General features: G+C 37.7%; 1 long non-coding RNA gene across 1 annotated transcript; it reads left to right on the plus strand.

Moving 5' to 3' along the window:
* The first annotated feature begins 2,334 nt into the window (after window positions 1-2,334).
* On the plus strand, window positions 2,335-2,814 carry LOC131179941 (uncharacterized). Its single transcript, XR_009148937.1, has 2 exons — window positions 2,335-2,392; window positions 2,628-2,814. It is a non-coding gene; the product is annotated as an uncharacterized LOC131179941 (long non-coding RNA).
* The last annotated feature ends 3,267 nt before the right edge of the window (window positions 2,815-6,081 follow it).

Genomic DNA, 6,081 nt, shown 5'->3' on the forward strand with positions numbered 1-6,081 from the left:
TTAGTGTTGGTATATGTTACCAATTTCATTTTCAAGTGTATTGCATTTTATTGCAATTTATCGGATTTTGGTATGTTGTTTTGACCTAGTCGGATGACCTAGTTTCCTCAGTTTTTGGGTTCTAGTCAGAATTACAAACTTGTAGGTCTATGTCTTAGTGAACTTTTGCCACAAATTTTAGGTCATTTTGAGTTTACTAGTCCAAGTTATGGTCATTTTATCAATGCTGGACAGGTTACACTAAAATGGCAAACATAGGTCACTTTTAGGTCACTTCTAATTCTGGCAGTTTTTATACCCAAACTTGTGCAAGCATTTTGACTTGCTTATGGTCATTTTTGGGTTTTGTGATCTCTATAAAAAATGTATCCCTATGTCTAAGCTTTCCAACGGTATAAATTTCAGGTCATTTGGACCTGTTTTGAGTGAGTTATGGCCAAAAGACTGACTGCTGTTCAAATGGTAAATTTTCAGGTTTGCAATGTTAACAATCCGGATTTGGTCAATTTTCATGTCACTTTCTGGACAGAATTTAGGTTTGCTTTCTTCATGAAAGTTGACACATTTTGTGCCTAATTTCACCTCCAATTGTCCACATACCAATTAGAGTCAGACAATTCCATTTATAGCCTAAAATACATACTGCTCTTAACACATTTTTAAAGCACCAACCAATCACACATTCCACTAGCTATATTTCACTTCCCAAACCTAATTTTGCATTTGTATCATGCCACAATCATTCATCACTTTACATTATTGTGATACTCCTTACTCGTCTATAGTGTAGCTGAGCAAGATATGCCACACAGTGTGCTGGAGCACCATATCTTATTTCATAACAATTCACCCTCCTTAATTTATTTATTTATTATTCACTGTTATGGAAAGTCAATCATTATATTATTTCTGTGTATATTCTGTATTCTGTATTCCTATTTAGGATTTCTTATTTAGGATTTCTTCCTAATTAGTATAACACAATTATAGGAATCAATTGTATATAAATACCCATGTACAGATTAATTGAAAGATATGAGAATCATCTCTTTCTTCATGGTATCAGAGCAGGTCATCTATCTAGGGTGATTATTTGCTCTCACCACCCAGCTCAGGAGAGACCTTGGCTGCCGACCGGCCGTTTCGACTCCGATCAACATTGCCATCATCACCTCAATCCCCTCATTCCACCACTGTGTGCTGTTGCCTGATCCAGTACACCATTAAAGGACTTCTGAGGTTTGGCTCTCAGATCCTATTTCGGTATTTGCTTGATTTGTGATTTTGGATTATTTTGTTGCTGTCAGCACTTTGGATTAGCGTTTCGGTTAGTTTTCTTTGTATCAACAAATGGCAGACAATAAGAATGTTATTTCTGATGTGATTCTGATGATGACTAAGATCGCGGAACACAAACTTAATAGTTCGAATTATCTGGAGTGGAGTAAGACTGTTAGGGTCTATTTGCGTAGCATTGATAAGGATGATCACCTTACTAAAGATCCACCTACTGATGATACACAACAAACTTGGCTAAGGGAGGATGCTCGGTTATTTTTGCAGCTTCGGAACTCGATTCACAGTGAGGTAATTAGTTTAATTAATCACTGTGAATTTGTTAAGGAATTGATGGATTACTTAGATTTTCTGTATTCTGGTAAAGGGAATATCTCCCGTATTTATGATGTTTGTAAGGCATTCTACCGTGCTGAGAAAGAGAATAAGTCTCTCACGGCTTATTTTATGGATTTTAAACGGGTATATGAGGAACTTAATGTATTGTTGCCTTTTAGTTACGATGTGAAAGTTCAGCAGCCCAACGGAGCAACTGTCGTTATGAGTTTTCTTGCGTGCCTTCCTTGAGTATGAGATCGCTAAATCTCGATTCTTTCCAGCTCGAGATTTCCTCTTTGCATGAAACATTCACACGGGTCCTTCGCATGAGAGTACCCAATCTTCACAAACTGCCAAGAGTGCTCTTATTAGCCGTAATCCAAATGGACAAATGTGGTAATAGAAGAGGAAGTAGAGGAGGAATTACAGCAATGTATAATCAGCGTAATGGAGAGGCTAATTCTAATCAGGACTCAAGAGGAGTCATTTGTTATTATTGTCATGAGCCTGGCCATACAAAATATAATTGTCCGCAACTTCAGAGGAAAAATCAGCGATCACAGATGGCAAATATGGCAGCAGAGGATTCTACAGTATCTTCCTCTGAGAAAACTGTTTTGGTATCCGCAGAGGATTTTGCACAGTTTTCCCAGTATCAGGCATCTCTAAAGCCTACCAGTTCCTATCATCGCGATCACGAGTCGTAAATCCACTACATGGCTTGTGTCTTCCTCATCCAAATGGGTTATTGATTCTGGTGCAACAGATCACATGACAGGTAATTCTAGTCTTCTATCTACTTTTCAGTCTAATCCCACTTCCTCTACTGTTACTTTAGCTGATGGTTCTACTTCTTGTGTCATGGGTTCTGGAACTGCGAATCCGACTTCGTCAATTTCTTTGTCATCTGTTTTGTGTCTACCAAATTTCTCTTTTAATCTACTTTCTGTTAGTAAACTTACTCGTACCTTAAATTGTTATATTTCCTTTTTTCTGATCAGTGTTTGTTTCAGGATCTTACGACGAAGCAGATTATTGGTAGAGGACGTGAGTCAGGTGGTCTCTACATTCTGGAAAATCATGTACCGCGATCGCTTGTTTGCTCCAGTACCTTAACACCTCTTGAAGCTCATTGTAGATTGGGTCATCCTTCTTTGTCTACCATGAAGAAGTTGTGTCCTCAGTTTCAGTCTTTATCAGTACTAGAATGTGAGTCGTGTCAGTTTGCAAAACATCATCATTTGCCTTCTGTGTCTAGAGTCAATAAACGGGCTTCATCCCCTTTTGAGTTAGTTCATTCTGATGTTTGGGGTCCTTGTTACATTTCTAACACTGGATTTCGTTATTTTGTTACTTTTGTTGATGATTACTCTCGTGTTACCTGGTTATATTTAATGAAGAATCGTTCTGAGTTGTTTTCTATCTTTTGTGCCTTTTGTAATGAAATCAAAACTCAATTTAATATTTCTGTGCGCATATTAAGAAGTGACAATGCTAAAGAATATTTTTCAGCACAATTTCAGTCTTATATGACACAAAATGGCATTCTTCATCAGTCTTCTTGTGTGGATACCCCATCCCAAAATGGCGTGGCCGAAAGAAAAAATCGGCATCTTCTTGAGGTAACTCGTGCTCTTCTTTTTCAGATGAAAGTTCCTAAATACTTTTGGGCGGATGCAGTTTCTACGGCATGTTTTTTGATCAATCGTATGCCTTCTTCTGTCCTTAATGGGGATATTCCTTATACTGCTTTGTTCCCTACAAAATCTTTGTTTCCCGTTGAACCCCGTATTTTTGGTTGTACTTGTTTTGTACGTGATGTTCGTCCGCAGGTTACTAAATTGGATCCAAAGTCTCTCAAATGTGTCTTCCTTGGGTACTCCCGGATCCAAAAAGGGTACCGTTGTTTCTCTCCTACTCTTAATCGTTATCTTGTTTCTGCAGATGTCACATTTTTTAAGTCCACTCCATTTTTTTCTCAATCATCTGTGTATGAGAGTCAGGGGGAGGAAGATGATATCTTAATATATACTGTCCAACCAATGTCTAGTCCTCTCTCACAGCCTATTTCTTCCGTCTCTAGACCTACTCGGCCTCCCGTTGTTCATGTTTATTCCAGGAGATTGGAGATTCCTGACTCAGATCCTCCACCAGCTACTTCGTTGGGAGATCCTGTACCTCATACTGATCATGATTCTGATCTAGACTTACCCATTGCTCTTCGTAAAGGTAAACGTTCATGTACTTACCCTATCTCTTCTTTTGTTTCTTATAATCAATTGTCTTCTTGTTCTCGGTGTTTTGTTACTTCTTTAGACTCTATTCCCATCCCTAATACTGTTGGTGAGGCCTTTGTCTCATCCCGGTGTGTCTTGCTATGAAAGAGGAAATGGAGGCTTTAGATGCTAATGGTACATGGGAACTGTTGCCTTTGCCCACTGGTAAGAAAGCTATTGGTTGCAAATGGGTATTTACAGTAAAGGTAAATCCTGATGGTTCTGTGGATAGATTAAAAGCACGCCTTGTAGCAAAAGGATATGCTCAGACATATGGGGTTGATTACTCTGACACTTTTTCTCCTGTAGCTAAACTTACTTCTGTTCGCTTGTTTATCTCTTTAGCAGCTACATATGATTGGCCCTGTACCAATTGGATATCAAGAATGCTTTCCTTCATGGTGATCTTCAGGAGGAGGTGTATATGGAGCAACCACCTGGGTTTGTTGCTCAGGGGGAGTTGGGTAAAGTTTGTAGGCTTCGGAAGTCTCTTTATGGCTTGAAACAAAGTCCTAGGGCCTGGTTTGGGAGATTCAGTGAAGCAGTATAGGAATTTGGTATGCAAAAGAGTAAGTGTGATCACTCAGTATTTTATAAGCAATCTGAGGCTGGTCTAATTCTCCTGGTAGTCTATGTGGATGACATTATCATCACTGGGAGTGACTCTGGGTATTTCATCTCTTAAAACCTTCCTCCAAACCCAGTTGGACCAAAGACTTGGGATTATTAAAGTATTTTTTGGGTATTGAAGTTATGAGAAGTAAGAAGGGTATTTTCTTGTCTCAAAGAATATATGTCCTTGTTCTATTTACTTAGACAGGACTATTAGTTGCTATGCCTTGTAGTGCACCATTGACTCCAAATTTACAAATCATAGCGGGGATAGTGAGTTGTTTGAAGATCCAGAGAGATACAGAGATTGGTAGGAAAATTGAACTACCTTCTTGTCACTCGTCCCGACATTGCTTATGCCGTTAGTGTGGTAAGTCGGTTTATGTCTTCCCCAACCGTTGCTCATTGGGAAGCCTTGGGACAAATCTTGTGCTATCCAAGGGAGCTCCAGGAAGAGGTTTGTTATATGGTAATCATGGGCATTTGAATGTTGAATGTTTTTCGATGCCGACTGGCTGGATCTAAGGTTGATAGGAGGTCAACTCTTGGATATTGCGTTTTGTTGGAGGAAATTTGGTGTCTTGGAAAAGCAAGAAGCGAGTGTAGTTTCGATCTAGTCTTTGAATCCGAATACAGAGCCATGGCACAATCAGTATGTGAGGTAATGTGGATATTTCAATTACTAGAAGAGACAGGTTTTAAGACCCCCCTGCCTGCGAAATTGTGGTGTGATAATCAAGCTGCTCTCCATATTGCTTCTAATCCGGTATTTCATGAGCGGACCAAACATATTGAGATTGATTGTCACTTTGTTCGTGAAAAGATTCAACAACAGATCATCTCAATAGGACATATCAAAACTGGAGAGCGATTAGGAGATATTTTCACAAAAGCTCAATGGAGCTAGGATTGACTACATTTGTAACAAGTTGGGCATGATTAACATCTATGCTCCAACTTGAGGGGAGTGTTATGGAAAGTCAATCATTATATTATTTCTGTATATTCTCAGATTCTATTCCTATTTAGGATTTCTTATTTAGGATTTCTTCCTAATTAGTATAACACAATTATAGGAATCAATTGTATATAAATACCCATGTACAGATTAATTGAAAGATATGAGAATCATCTCTTTCTTCATTCACCAAGTGAAAAAATTTACCAATTATATCATATTTTTACAAATTTGATTAATCTGAATTTTTCATAAATTTTTATAGAAAATTTGGCAAAGTGTCGGCTATAAATTGAAAAACAGTTCTTCGGAACCTGTTAAAAAAAACACTTCCAATATGGTTTTCAGATCCAGAACTCCAATATACATCCATATCAACTCAATCTCCAAATCTCAACATAATTTTCAAAATTTTTGTTCGCATCACAATTCGAATCAATTTTATGAATAACTCCCCAACATTTTATTTTTTTCAACAAAATATACTGATAATTATAGTAACATGAAATTTCATATATTTACATTATCATATGATTCATGAGTTTGTAAGTACAATCAAGAACTAGTACAAAATGCAAAGTACAAATTACAATCCAAAATCCTAATATCCTATTAAGTGCA

Source organism: Hevea brasiliensis, chromosome 5 (assembly GCF_030052815.1).
Source record: "Hevea brasiliensis isolate MT/VB/25A 57/8 chromosome 5, ASM3005281v1, whole genome shotgun sequence".
In the NCBI taxonomy this organism is placed as follows: domain Eukaryota; kingdom Viridiplantae; phylum Streptophyta; class Magnoliopsida; order Malpighiales; family Euphorbiaceae; genus Hevea; species Hevea brasiliensis.